General features: G+C 36.7%; 1 pseudogene; it reads right to left on the bottom strand.

The window, feature by feature from the left end:
* LOC101641449 overlaps window positions 1-15932 on the bottom strand; it is a 100523-nt pseudogene that overhangs the window by 17943 nt on the left and 66648 nt on the right.

The following is a 15932-nucleotide window of genomic DNA, read 5'->3' as shown; positions in this document are numbered from 1 at the left end:
CCACTCAAGTACTCCCTCAACACAAGAATACTTTCTTCTAGTAAATTGGCATTCTATGATGCTCACCTTCCCGACACAACCGCTGAAGACAAAGCGGGTGAATAAGCAAATGTGATGAAGAAAGCTGATGGTGCCCGGCTATCAAAAGATATAGCGTCTGGGGTCTTAAAAGCTTGAAGGTAAACAAGCGGCCATCTAGCTCAGAAGCAACAAAGCCCACATGGAAGAAGCACACCAGCCTATGCAACCACGAGGTGTCGAAGGGATCAGGTGTAAGGCATCATCAGAACAAAAAATCTTACCATAGTGAATGATGGCGGCAGTGCAGAGTGGAGATCCAAAGCCCATTAGTAGGCCACTGGAGATCCCCTTGCAGAGGGGTCTCGGGGAGGAGATGAGCCAGTCACGGTGCGATGTAACAATGATGAGAATTACAACCTTCCTCTAGTTCCTAAAGGTTTCCTCCTCGCTCCCACTACCATGACTCGAATTCTATCTTGCAAGACTGGCTAGACCAGAGGAGGTACACTGGTACAGATAGGAACTGAAAATACAGGGAATCCAGGACGGATGAGCCCTATAGGACCAGTGGTGTGAGTGGCAAAACAGGGAGGGTAAAGGGAGAATGGGTAGGAAAGAGGTAACCGATTACATGGAACTGTGTGTGACCTCCTCCCTGGGGGACAGACAACCAAAAAGTGGATGAAGGGAGACGTCGGACAGGGCAAGATATGACAAAATACCCATTTATAAACTATCAAGGGCTCATGCGGGAGGGGGGAGCGGGGAGGGAGGGGAAAAATGAGGACCTAATGTCGGGGGTTTAAATGGAGAGAAAATGTTTTGAGAAACGATGTACAAATGCGCTTTACACAATTGATGAGTGTATGGATTGGGATAACAGTTGTATGAGCCCCTAATAAAATGTTAAAAAAAAAAAAAAGACATCACCAGACCAAATAAGAAGACATTTGGAATCGAGAAGCACAAAGCGCCATATATTGTTAAGAATCATAAATCCATCCTAATGTATATTCATGACTGTCCCTGTGAAATCTGTTTTATATCCATAATCCATTTACTTATTGGTATACTTGATTAAAACTGTAAACCACTCAAAAAAAAAAAAAAAGAAAACATCCCAACCCAATGCTGCCCAAGCCCACAAGTCCAACATTAACCCATTAACCCAACACCAGTCCACAAAGTCCTCCACCTCACAAAACAGAGGCAATGATGCCAACTGCAGGAGGAAAGCTGAGTCAGTGAATGAACAAGCATCTCAGCACTAGCAGGGGTCTCAGCACTAGCATGGCTGCTCCAGCACCCAGGGCTGCATCGGGATAGGTCCATGTAGCTTCTCTTTGGGGATGTCTTGTAGGAAGTCAATCTTGCAAGCTGAAGCAGGGAACTTCTAAGGCAGCTGCACCAGGTGCAACCATCACAAAACAAGAGACCCGAGAACTAGAAAGGTGAGGCTCACCACCCATTTATTTATCCCTCCGCCTTTCAATTAGCCCCACATGTGATTATCGGCCAGGCTGGCACAATTAACTAACTCATGCTCCCAATAAAACAGGGAAAGAAAAAAAAATATTTCGAGCATCAGAAACCCACAGTCACATTTTTCTTCTGCCTTACAAGACCTATAAGTTGGAATCAACTGTATAACAGTCAATTTGAATTTATGAATATATGATAAAATATTTTTAAATAAAATTTTGGAAAGAAGTATATTTTAAAAGCTTCTTTCTTCAAAATACTAAGAATATTTACCAATTCTCATTATTTGCAGCTGAAAATTAAATTATTTCTGTCCTCTCTTCTTTGTCCATAGATAGTGACATTGGACGCACTTCTGGAGTTTGACATATAATGCATACATGTAACATAAATATACAATATTACAATAAGAATAGGATACCACTTCTGAGTGATATATGGTTCAGCTGTAATGACATAGATGAAGTAAAGCTTTCAGGACCTTCATTTGCTGATGGGTTATGCCTCAAAATTAGAGGAACCAGCTCCAAACATCTGTTAATAATTGGAAATTGGAACACATGAAGTATGAAATTAGAGTAGTCAAAAATGAAGTGGGATGCCTTAAGCTTGATATATATTAACTTAATATTCAGCATTAGGGAGCTGAATGGACTAGGGCTGGCCATTTTGAATAAGACAGTCATGGTTTACTATGCAGGGAATGAAAAATGCAAGAGAAATACAGGTAAGTTCATTGTAAAAAAGGACATTTCAAGATCTATTTTCAATTAAAATACTACCTATGTTAGGACATCATCTATGCACATACAAGCAAATACAGTCAATACAACTATTTTTCAAATTTATACACCTGTCACTAAAGCTCAAAACCCACAATCCAACTCATTGTGTCCCTCCCTATAGGACAGGGTATAACTTCCAAGATTGTAATTCTTTATGGGAGCGTCATTCTCCCTCAGAGGGCCACAGTGTTTTTGGACATCTCACCTTAGAGTAAGCACCCCAATGCAGAACCACTGTGCCATTATGGCTCCTCACTACAAAAATTAGTCATGTAGACATTAAAGAATTTCACTAATATCTTTCATATGAAATTGACTAAGTATATAACCAAGATGCTTTGCGAATAATTTCCAATTGGAATGAAAAAGTTGGAAACAAAGAGGGGAAAACACAATATGGAGAATATAGACTTAGTGATAGAAAAAAAAAAAACCTAGCAATCGCATGATAGAATTTTGCAAGACCAATGACTTCTTCATTCAGCAGCTAAAACAAGGCCAGGTCAGACGCCAACTGTGGAAAAGATCAAGAATTGCTCAAATGTATGTTCAGGTTGAAGCTGAAGAAAATTAAAACACAATGAGACTGTGAGTTGATCCCTCTGAATTTCAGGAACATCTACAGAACAGATTTAACTCATTGATCACTAATTACAGAAGCTGCTGAGCTTTTGAAGATCACCAGTAATGTAATACATGAAGAAATTGCAACGTCATTAAAAAGACAGGGAAAGGAAGAAAAGATCAGAGAGGATGTCAGAAGAGACTCTGAAACTTGCTTTTAATTGTAGAGTGGCTGAGGCAAATTGTAGAAATTATGAAGTCAAAGAGCTGAACAGAAATTGCTAAAGGACATTTTGAGGAGACAAAATATCATGACAAGTGAAGACAAAATGTCTCAAACTTAACACCAATGTGAATTTGGTGCATAACGGAGTAGTGCTTGTTCTGTTAGACATATGGTCACTATGAATTATAACTGACTTGATGGCACTTAACAACAATAACACACATGCATATTAAATGTATCATACGCTCTTCTAATACTTAACTGAAAGCTATCTTATTTAGTGAATTATTAATAAAGCAGATTACATGGACTCTTAGTGCAAGGTTAGAAGTTCAAAACCACGAGCCACTCTTAGGGAGAAAATGAAGGCTTTCTCCTTGTGTAAACCTTTAGTCTTCGAAACTCATTGGAGCAGTTCTACTTTGTCCCGCAGGCTCATTGTGAGCCACAACCACCTCAATGGCAGTGAGTTTGGAGTCTGGTTTATGAAAGCCACCATATTTGGGAGAATAATATTTTAATGAAAATATAAATTTAATATTTTATTTTAATCCCCTTAAAATTTCATCAGTATTTCTGCAATATACATATTTATACCAACAGTTATTTAAAGAGACAATGTCATTTTCATACATCAAATCTGAGATATGCAGTTTGCTATGATATACAATACTATAAGTACACTGAGGTTGCAGCTATTAAGAAGTACAGAGGCCATATTACAAATTGCACTTATTATTGTAGCATGCTTGTGAAAATTCATAAGAACATTGAATCTAGAAATAGAAGCTATTTGAATCAAGTTCATTTGAAATGCCATTACTAATCTCTCTCTGTGTCAGTCCTCATCAATGTTGACCTTCCTAATTGCTTGTTACAACTTAACATAAAATCAGTGCAGCCCTCTCAGTGCCATAATTGACCTTTATCCACTCCAAAGCCATCATCCCTTCCAGTAATCTAAGAATTTTCAGCACAAATATTATCTATTTGGTGCAAAGATTATGGCTGATATTTAGTTTATGTGTATCTTTTATAGTAAAATAATGAAGAATTGAGTCATTGACATCACTCAAATGGCATTGTCAAACTATAACTTTATTTTCTGTTTAAAAAAATAAGTTGCATTTTTTATTCCTTTTTCCATATAAAGGTCGAAGGGAAGATAGGTTATTCTTTTTTAAATTATTATCAGTCATAATTAATAGTTTATTATGGATATTAGAAAAGCACACAAAGTAGTATGATATATTGGATGTAGCATTATGTTGCTCAGATGAAATACACAAGAGCTACTTACATTAAAATATGAATGTATGAAACATATTAATATATTGTATAGATATAAATATTTTGAAATATGTATATCAGCATACTTTTTCAAGTATACTCATATTGTTGAGATTGCAAATAAAGCCCAAAGTTGGAACCCTGTTTTGCTCTAATCAAGTAATTATTCTCAATTACAAGCCTGGATATGAAAATTTGCTTCAGTGGGCTTTAAGTCATTTAGGTTATTGTATTTAGAGAAAAAAAATCATCAAAAGACTACTAATTATCATAAAGTCTAAGGTTTAAAATGTATAAATATGAAAGTAATAGTCACTATACACATGGTGGAATGATACATATTTTAGCAGTTTGATATATTTTCCTTAACTACAGATTCTGAATATAATTTGGTCTAGTAATCTAAAAGGTCCAGAATATATACTTTATAAAACAGTCTCAATGTTGACAGTACAACATTGAAGAAAACTTGCTACTTAGGTTAGCTACTTTTAAAATCCTCTAAACAAACAAAAGGTCAATAGCTCAATTTTCTCATGCCTAGTAATAATATATATAAATATATACTATATGCTAGAAATAAAAATTAAACCTGATCCAAGAGTGACAAACCATCAGGGTTAAAAAGATCCATGTTAAGAGCCCTGCTGAAATTGAATTTAGAAATATTTTTTGAAAATAGTTTTGTGCTGCTAATCTCAAGGTATATAGTTCAAATTTTCAAACAGAAGAAAGGTGAGACTTTATGCTCTCCTGAATATTTGCAGCCTCAGAAAACCACTGTCATATAAGGTCACGATATGTCAGAATCAACTTTATACTACTGAGTTTAAATGTTGTAATTTTGTTGTAAAATATATAATAGTCTTAGCATCTGTCAATCACCACTATGAAGTAGAAGTAGATGAAGAATCTATATATATTGGGACTCTGAGTATTATTTAACTAAAAGCAAATTAAATGTTTATAATAATATTCTATATTTCTTGGTAATTTGGCATAAAATGCGTTTGACATTATGGAGACAGAAAAATTAATTATTTCAAGGGACCTGCAAGTGATAAGAGCTTAATAAATTAATATGTATGCCTTAAAGTTGGAAAAATGAATATAATAAAAAATAAAGTTATAATTTGAAGTATATGTGTGCGTATTGAAGAATACTTAACAATAAACATTGGAACTTATTTCTGTTCTAACATTTTCTATCAGTGAAATGGATTTTCAACATTTTTACTGGCAAGTAATTTCCATATAACACAATTCAATAGTTCAATCAATCAGTCATACCAAGGAGAATTGTGCAATCACCCCAACATCAATTTTTGAGCATTTCCCCTCCCATGGTTAAATCACTTCTAAGATGAGTTATGCAATCTCACTCTGTTCTAGGGCTCCCTCCCTGCTCCTGTCTTCACTAGTTACTCCAAAAGCCCCTCACCCTCCCTATCATCTTCCCCCACCCCTGTATTTCAGTTGGGAGACCCAACTGAAAACAACAAAAACTGAAATTGCCCTAAGGTGGTAAGGTTAAAAACATAAGAGTATGCAGACAAAATACAAATAATATATAAGAAGGAAAAGACCTCCAACAACATTCAAAAAGCCAGCAAAGAAATTTCTTAGAGATACTTGCACCCAGAACAAATGAAGGCCACATCTATGGAGTAGTAATCTGGCCAAATATGGGGTGTGATCCAGCACAACCAAGCTTACAATGGTCTCTGCCTGATAGAAGGCTGTGGGTAGAGTGGATCTGCCAGTGGCTCAGTCTGACGAGACTCTCTGCAGATGGGTGTTGGGCTCTCACCATCCCCCATAATCTTCCACAAATTGGCTGTTTATAATTTTTGCTCTGATGCTTTTCTCCTCACCATATTCAAATTTTGTAATTGTCATCTTTGATGTGCTTCCATGTGGACTTAGTTGACTCCTCGCTGAGGTGGTTGCTTCTTTGAATATGAGCCTTTAAGACCCCAGGGCACTATGTTGATTGATAGCTGGGCACCATCTGCTATCTTCACCACACTTTGCTGTAGTACCCTTATCTCAGTGATCAATTCATGAAGGCCATGATATAAGAATTGATTCTTCTTAAGTTGGAGCTAGGATTTACTACAAGCCCAAACCCATTCCTGGATCTATGTTTTTTTTGCTGATTATATGTATATAATTATATAAATATAATTTATAATAATACAATTTACATAATAATAAATTTTATAATGATATAAATATAGATTATATAATAGATATAATAATCTATTATATATATAACATCATTCCATAATTCAGTCATGTCAAACATAATTGTACAATTTGTACAATTTGTTCCGTAATCATACATGTTTTCAAAAACATATTATTCCTTCCTGACCTTCATATTATCTCCCGCTTAGCTCCTCTACTCCTCTATATCCTCCTTCCCCCAAACACTTGTTATATGTTCTTCTCTGTTAGGCTCAACATTCCTGGTTTTCATTTACTGAAAAATAAACAAACAAATAGCCTAGTCTCAAGAGGGTGAATCCCAACATCAATGCACCTCCTAGATATACCCTAATATAAATGAGCATAAGCAGAATATAGCAGAATGGTCATCGCAGGTTTGCTGGGATGATACATATCTTAATACATTTGATGTATCAGGACCTTTTTTGTCCACCAACCAACAGTACACCAACCTTGATACAGCTGTCTTCTTCTGCCTCAGACACCTTGTGTTTTTGGACTTAAGTCCTCATGTTACAAAGGTGTCTATGGTGGAATCTAGTTCACCCAGTGCAGTGCCTATTCCGCGTCTCACAGATGCAGTCGCTGGAGCATCACATGCACCTGGAAAAATCCAGGATTCAGTGTCCCAGTGTTCTATGGCACCTGGCCTGGTTTCCCAGAATACCCTCAGACACCTAGGGCAATTCTGCCCACCCGCTGCATGACACTAAAGACCCTCCCTACCTAGTGATTCCAATAGCATCCTCAGTCTCTCCTCCCCTCACCTAGCAGTCAGCTTTCCCTCCTCTCTCCTCAACAAACATGTATTTATGTTCGCACAAACTTGATCATTCCCTTTTCCATCTTCTGCACTGCCCCTCCCTCTGACTGGGCTGCCTCTCTCTTTGGGGGACCTCACTCCAGAGCCATATGGCTTCTATTCAGCAGCCAGCAACTCCTCTTCTCCAATCATTTGATCCCAGCTGTAGTGAGGGCGGCATCCTCCAGCCAAGTGATCTACACTATACTTATCAGGAGCTGATGGTGTGTAGATCATTGCCACATCTTTACCCGGCTGTCTAGTCTCCCACCAGAAGACTGAATGGCCTGAAAGTTTGAGCCCCTTCTGCTGCTTGTTCTTACCACAGTGGACTCATACAGCATTTGTCCTTTTCAGCTTGAAAACTTCACTCCGCACAATGTTTTCCTTATCTCTCCACAAATTGAGGTGTTTCATGGTTTCATCGCTGTTTTTTAGGGTTGTGTAGTATTCCATTGTATGTAAGTAGCAGAGTTTTTGTTTTGTTTAATCCACTCTTCTCTTCGTGGGAATTTAGGCTGTTACCAGCTTCTTGGTATTGTGAACTGTGCTGTGATAAACATGGGGGAGCAAAGGTTCTGAAAAGATAGCTTAAATGTGTGCAACAGAAAAAGATCTGATTTGTGGCAGGTGGGGGACTGGTTTTGCCACCACAACAATGCACATGCTCATGCAGCCATCTCAGGGCACCACTTTTGGGGAAAAAAAATAACAAAACAGCATGCCTGTCTTGCCCCATGCACCTTATTCACCTGCCCTTGCTCCATGAAACTTCTTTTTGTTTCTTCAAATTCAGAGGGACATGAAAGGACAGAGATTTAACAATATAGAAGAGGTGAAGAAAAAAAAAAACAGAGAGGTACTGAGCCATTCAAACAGATGAGTTCAAAAATGTTTCCAAGAATGGAATTGCAGATTTTACAAATGTATTAAGTGTAATGGAGAGTACTTTGAAGGTGATAAGGTTGTTTAGTAAAAAAAAATTAGATAGATAGCTTTGAAAAATATATATCTTCTGTTCTTTTGGGGGGTATTCCTTTGTATGCCCAGTAATGATATTGCTGGCTAATATGGTAATTCAATCTCCATATGTTTCAGGTAGTGCCATATCGCCTTCCATAGTGGGTGTCTGTTTATAAAAATCCAACAGCAAACAACATTTGCTGTTGTTAGTTTGTTTTAATTGGACTATAGTAATGGGTGCTAGGTGGTATCTCATTGTTGTTTTGACTTGAATTTCCTGGATGGCTAATGGCCTGGGGCATTTCCTCATGTATTTACAAGTCATTTGATTGTCATCCCTTGTGAATTGTCTGGTCAGGTCTTTTGCCCACCTTCTCAGAGGGCTTTTAATGTATCTCTTGTAAGCTTGTAAAATTCTGTCCATCTTAGTAATTAGTCCTTCATCTATTATGTGGTTACTAAATATCTTTTCCCAATTTGTAGCCTCTCTTTTTACTCTTTAAATAAAACCTTTTTATGTACACAAGTGTGTTATTTTTAGTAGGTCCCATTCATCTATTTTATCTTCCACAGAGTGTGTTTTCTTTGTTAATTCTGAAAGCCAAAATATTTCCTGTACTGTGTCTCCTGGCTTTGTCCCAATTTTCTCCTTGATGGTCCTGATAGCTTTGTATTTTACATCTAGATCTTTAATCCACCTTGAGTTTATTTTGGTGCATGGAGTGAGACTGGGGTCTTATTTCATTCTTCTGCATGTGGATATCCATATTTTCCATTTGTTAAAGAGAGCAACTGCTTCCCTTAATATTTTGGGGGCCTTTGTCAAACGTCAATTGTCTGTATGTGGATGTTTTTATTTCTGGGTTTTCTGTTCTCATTCATTGGTTGGAGTATCTATCATTATACCAGTACCAGGCTGTTTTGACAAGTGTGACTACGTGTTAGTCTGGGTAGACTAGAGAAACAAATTCATAGACACCCATATGTGTATAAGATAGAGTTTTATATAAAAGAACAATTGTATATTGAGAAAATATCCAAGCCCAGTCCAGATCAAGTCCATTAGTACAATATCAGTCCCTATGTCTGATACCAATCTATAAATTCCTCTTCAGACTTACAAAACACATGCAGTGACACCGAATGCAGGAAGTTCACAGGCCAGTGGGTGGAAAGCCTTGTGGAGGCAGGAGATTCTCTCTGCTCACTCCCTGGGAGACATGGTAGTTGACAAGACACATGGAGACAGGCTGACGGCAGCCAAAGCCTTGAAGCTGTTGAAGCCGCATGGAGACCACCACCAATGCTGAGATGCTTACAATGCCACTGGATCCTCAAAACTTCCCATGCACTGGCCTGTAATCTTCCTGCATTCAGCATCATTGCATGTGTTTGGTGAGTCTGAAGAGGAATCTATAAATTGGTATCAGACATATGGGTTAGTATCGGATTTATGGACTTGATCTGGACTGGGCTGCGACATTTTTCAATATTCAATTACTCTTGTATATAATGTTCTTTCTTTTATTTATTTATTTATTCCTCTAATGCTAATCCTAACCTTAACCCTAGTAAAGCTCTTTCTATACACATATAAGTCTTCCTGGACTTGTTTCTCTAGTCTACCTGGACTAACACATCTCCTTTGAGTGTAATATTAGCTATTGGTTTTTCATATATGATTCTTATTGTATTGAGGATTTTCCCTCTAGTTCTATCTTCTTGAGAGTCTCTATAAGGAATCGGCACTGAATGTTATCAAATGCTTTTTCTGCATCAATAAATATGATAATATATTTCTTGTTCTTTTTCTTGTTCATGTGGTGGATTATATTAATTGTTTTTCAAATGTTGAACCATCCCTAAATCACTCATATGAATCACACTTGGTCATGATGTATTATTTTTTTTATATATAATGTTGAATTCTATTCGTCAGTATTGTGTTGGGAAATTTTGCGTCTATGTTCATGAGAGTGGGATTTGGGTAGAGATTTATTTTCTAGTTATTTGTCCATGCCCTCCAAATTATTAAATGTGTCGGAATACAGTCTTTCATAGTATTGTGTAATTAATCTTTTTATTTAATTTGGGTCTGTTGTGACTTTCCCTGTTTCATCCCTAATTCTAGATATTGGCATCTTATCCTTCTTTTTTGTTTAAGTTTGCTAACAGTTTGTCAATTTGTTGATCCTTTCAAAAGAACCAACTTTTTGCTCTGTTGATTCTTTCCAATGCTCCTCTGCTTTCCAGTTCATTTATCTCCACTCTAATTTTCACAGTTTCTTATATTTTACTGTTAGAACGATTATGCTATTGGCTCTCTTTTACCTGCTGGAGGTACTGCATAATGGTGCTGACCAGGCTTCTTTTTTCTGCCTCTATCATGTGTGCTTTATTGCACTAGTGACCTCTGACAACTGACTTTTTGTGTCTGTTCCATAGGTTTGGGTATGTGATAATTTCATTGTCATTGGTTTCCAGGAACATCTAAATTCCCTCTCTAATTTGTGCTGATACTCATTGGTTTTTCAGAGGCCTGTTATTAAGTCTTCAGGTGTTTGATTTTTTTGTTCTTTGTATTTTTAATTTCCAACTTCATGGTGCTGTGGTCAGAGAAGGTGGTCTGAATGACCTTCATGTTTGAATTTTCTCAAGCTTGCCTTCTGCTCCAGCTATTTTCAAGTATGAGCCAAGTGCATTGAACAAGGATGTGGGTTTGTTTTTTTTTTATGTTTGTTGGAATACTAAAAAATGTGTTTTAGGGCAGGTTATTTGACTGTTGTTCAGCTCTTCACTCTCTTTATTGAGTTACTTGCCTTTTTTGAGAGTGATGTATTGAAATCACCTCCTATAATTGTTTATCTAGTGATTTCTCTTTATCATCTATTTGAGAATTTGGTTGAGGAATTCCAAAGGTCTTATATTGGGCGCATATATATTTGTTATGTTTATGGGTTCTTGGTAGACTAATCCCTTAAGCATTATGTAATGTCATTCTTATGTGTGTTTTTTTATGTCACGTACCTTGAGGTCTAGTTTGTACAAGATTAGTATTGCCACCCCTACTATTTTTTGATTGACGTTTGCTTGGTAAATTTTTCACCATCCTTTGACACATAGTCCATTTTTGTCTGTCAGTTTGAGCTGTATCTCTTGATGACTGCAGATTTTATAGCTGGATTTTATTGTCTAATCCAGTCTGCTCCCCTGTCTCTTTTAATGAATGCATTTAAACCATTAATATTCAGTGAAATTAAATCTAAATTTGGATTAGTTTCGGTCATATTGTACTATTTGTGTTTGGTATTTCCCTTTCTTCTCTTTATAGAATGGTGTGTGTGTGAGAGAGTTTATTCTTGTCTTTGCATTTCCATTGGATCTGTAATGCTTGGGGTACCATTTTTGGTGTGTTGATTTCTAGATGCTGTTACACCCTGAGGTGGTCCAATGTTTGTGTGCTGCGGTTGTTAGTTTTCTCCCCAGAGAAGACTACAAAGTATATTTTGTAATGAAGGTTTTATAGTTTTGAATTCTCTGAATGCTTTCTCATCAGAGAAAATATTAATATCTCCTTCACAATTTTTGGAGAGCTTTCCTGGATAAAGGATTCTTGGATTGTATTATTGCCTTTCAACTTTCCAAACACGTTGCTCCAATTTCTTCTTTCCTGCATGGTCTCTGCAGAGAGGCCTGAGTTAATTCTTATATTTTTGACTTTATATATGACTGCTTTCCCCCACTAGCTGCTCTCAGGATTCTCCTTTTTCCCTTCAAATTGGATAATTTGACTACTATAAAGCTTCGTGTGTATTTATGATGTTTAATGTAATTGGTGTTCTCTCTGCTTCTGGAATGATTCTTATCTCCTCCTTTATGATATTTGGGAAATTATCTTCCAAGAATTGCCTTATTATTTTAACTGTAGGCTTATTTATTTCTTCCTGCCCTGGGACCCCAATAATCAAAATATTATTTTGGTTCATGTCATTCTACATCTTCATCAAACTTTCTTCAGATTCTGTTGCTTTTTTCTTTGACTGTTTCTCTCATTTGCTGAATTTTACCTGGTTATATTTGAGATGGTTGATTCAGTTCTCTGTTTCTGAATTCTATTGTCAATAGCATTCACCTTTTTCTCTATTTCTGCTCCTATATCTTAATTCCTGGACTTCCCTTTGGTGTTAGAATTCTAGTATCTCTACTTTTTTGTTTTCAGGATTGATCTCCTAATTTCCCCTACACCACTAAGTAATAGTCTCAAGCATTCTTTCACTGAATATTCAAAGGCTACTTCTTCTGTGAAATAGGTTGGATTTGGGTCATCGTCAGTAATATACTTCTTTCTCTAGGCATTTTATAGTAGCTGCAGACATTGGCTCTTGCTTGCATCTCATCTTGGGTGAGATAATGATGGAGTATAATCTTCTGGGATGTTTGGGAAGGGAAGGCTGACTCGTTAATTTAGGGAATGATCAGATAGGTGCTGAAAAGTTTATTATGCATAGATGAGGAGGGAGTGTTGGTTGGATGAAAATGATGATTAGGGTTAAGGTATTAATCATAGGAAGTCTTCCTTTAGGTACAGTAATTTTTTATGCCTTGGAGAAGAGAGTTATGGGAGATGTGTTTTTACTTTGTAAGATAAAGGAGGTTGTGAGTTGCTGAGATGGAGGGAACAAGTTCCAGAGGTTATCAAGGTTGGAGAAAGGGTGTATTATAATGAATCTACCAGGGTCACTTATCAATACTCTGTATTATGTAGGTAGAGTGCTTTCTTTCCCTTATTGTGCTTATAACGGATTCATATACAGCTCAGAATTATCTGCTCCTTATGCATTGTCCTGTGGTGTAAAGGGGATATTATAGTAATATTCCAGGAAGAGGGGTATCTGACAGGAGGGTGATCTAGACTGTGGAGGGAAAGACACTGAGAAACCTGGAAATGCTTATCTAGCCTGTGTTTTAAAAAGCTACTGATAAACCCGGAAATTCCAGTCTCTGTTTCTTCTGGCAGGGTGAGGAGTTTGTGTTTTCTTTCTCAAAACCAAATAGGAACATTTCCACTGACCTCATAGAACCCTCCAAATTGTGGGTCCAATAGCTCTTCTCTATCCCTAGTGCTGAAACTCTCCAACTGGCTTGAGCTATTTATCTGCTGCAGGGAGGTGGGCCTTGGCTAGTTATTATCAACCTTGTGACCGCTCCTCTATGGGTCTCCATGATTTCCAGCATCCTGGCCCTTCTGGTGTCTGCTCAGGCATCCATAGGTAGGAAGGATATAGACAGCCCCAGCCACTTCCCCACACTTATGAGCCACCAAAGGGAGGGGGGTTATGTTGGGTAAATGGGAAAAGAAACAGCCAAGAGCTGCTGCTGCAGCAGGAAATGATGCAAAGCACAGGCAGTTGCTGTAAAAATGGTCCTTGTGTGTGACAAGCACAGCGGATCTCTATTGGGGAACCAACTAAAGAGAGCCCTAGGGTGCTGAAAGACCTGGTCTCGCATCCCACTCCCCCAACATAGCTACCTTACCCAGAAATCAGGCAATCCCACAGAAACTGTTCACATAGGTAATCCTACATCAGCACCATCTTACCAGAACCTTCCATTTAAATGTTTTTATGAATGTGTTCAAGTGACGTTTTAAAATATAAAATAAATTCTTATTTCCATTTTAATTAAGATGAAAGAGTAGAAATACAAGAACATTTTAATTTTTTCATTTTATAGTAATCTGTTTGTTTTTAGTAAAAGTATATTACCATAATTTGATAGGAAACTTTTCATAGTAAATACAAGTCTTGGTAACGATTGCAATTTATATCCTCTTAATTACAAATACTAAAATATATAATGTAAGGGATGAAACCATGCTACAGCTCTATGTTGCCCTGTGGTCATAAAACAGCCAGTTGGAATTTTTATTAAGTATTGCTAATTTCCATTGTGCAAGAAATGCATGAATTATTTGTAATGCTGAGGAAAATACTGTGCTTCCATATTAGCCAACAAGTGAATCAATACTAATACTTGTATCTTTAGTTATTAATACTAGAGGGCTTAATTAATTAGTTCTTTTTTTCTGCATTTTTGTGTTCTCAGGCTATTTCACATTTTAGAAAATGCCCTAAAAACCTTTTCAGCTCTCTTGCAGAGAAATTCATAGCACATAATACTGGAGGATCATTCTTAAATATTTTTTCAAATTGCTTTTAGAAAATGGGAATGATACAATCCTCAGTCCCTGAGCTATTTTTAAGATAAATGGGAAGATGGTTATATCTTTAAAACAGAATAGAAAATAAGTGTTATATATTGTTGTGCTTGAGGATGTGATTGTTAGACTTATAGGTGCACCTGGCTTAGGTTATATGAGATAGCAGTCAATTAACATCACTTTATGATCCCCAAGTGTCAATACTGAAGGACACTATGGGAAAAATGTTGAATGATGCAGTATACCTCAAAACAAGTTGGAGGCATTACACAACTCACTATACTGGTTGATGTTGAAACATTTCAGCAGGTAGCAATTATATGATCAAGAACCAACAGTAATGATGGAAGAAGTCAAGGTTCATTGAAAGAATTAGGACTAAATCAAAGTTCCAGGAATTTACAAATTATAAAGATGTTTCAAGAAATGTATGAAGTACTACAGGACCTCACTCCTCAATGTGAGGATATTTGGAAAACAGCAAGCAGACCAACAGTATGAAATAAATCATTATTGTTGCCAGTTGTCAAGTAGGGGAGACCTAACAGACTGTGGACATCATCAAACAGGTCATGAAAACCACACATGAGTAAAATTTTGCTCAAGATAATTAAATACAGTTGTAGCACTCCATCAAAAGAGAACTTCCAGAAGTTCAAGATGAAAATGGACGAGGATGTGGTTTGTAAGACACCAGTGATGTCAGATAGATCTTGGATTAAAAAAAGACTGCCATAAAGGTCGTTTCCTGTGTTTTATTGATGATGCAAAGCCATTTGACAGTGTAGATTATAACAAATTATGGAAAACAACAAAAAGATAGGGAATTCCAGATTACTTACTTGTGCTCCCTTGAAACTGTACATTGAAAATAGGTTGTGGATGATTTAAACTCAGGAAAGTTTTAAGTCATGTTTGTACATTTTCCCATATTTATTGAATCAGTGTGTAGATCATATAATCTGAGAAGCTGGACTATATGAAAAATAATACTGCAACAATATTAGAAGAACTCTGGTTCATACTTATGATACACAAATGATGCAAATTGCTTGCTGAATGCAAAAGAGGATTTGAAGTACTATTGATGAAACTCAAATAATTAAAATTTTAGTGGGGATTATACCCCAACATAACAAAAACCAAATTCTTCACAACTAGAGCAATGAATATCATAGTCAATGGAGGTAACATTGAAATAATCAAGGCTTTTATGTTACAGTGAACCCTCGTTTATCGCGGTTAATCAGTTCTAGACCCTACCGTGATAAATGAAATTCCGCGAAGTAGGATTCCTTATTTGTAAATCAAATATTTTTGTAGTTAGAGCATAGAAGACATGAAAAA

Source organism: Echinops telfairi, unplaced genomic scaffold, assembly GCF_000313985.2.
Source record: "Echinops telfairi isolate 266 unplaced genomic scaffold, ASM31398v2 ScPeMD7_7469;HRSCAF=8507_0, whole genome shotgun sequence".
NCBI classification, from domain to species: Eukaryota; Metazoa; Chordata; class Mammalia; order Afrosoricida; family Tenrecidae; genus Echinops; species Echinops telfairi.
The sequence above is the reverse complement of the archived record's forward strand: the minus strand, read 5'-3'. Positions and strand labels throughout refer to the sequence as shown.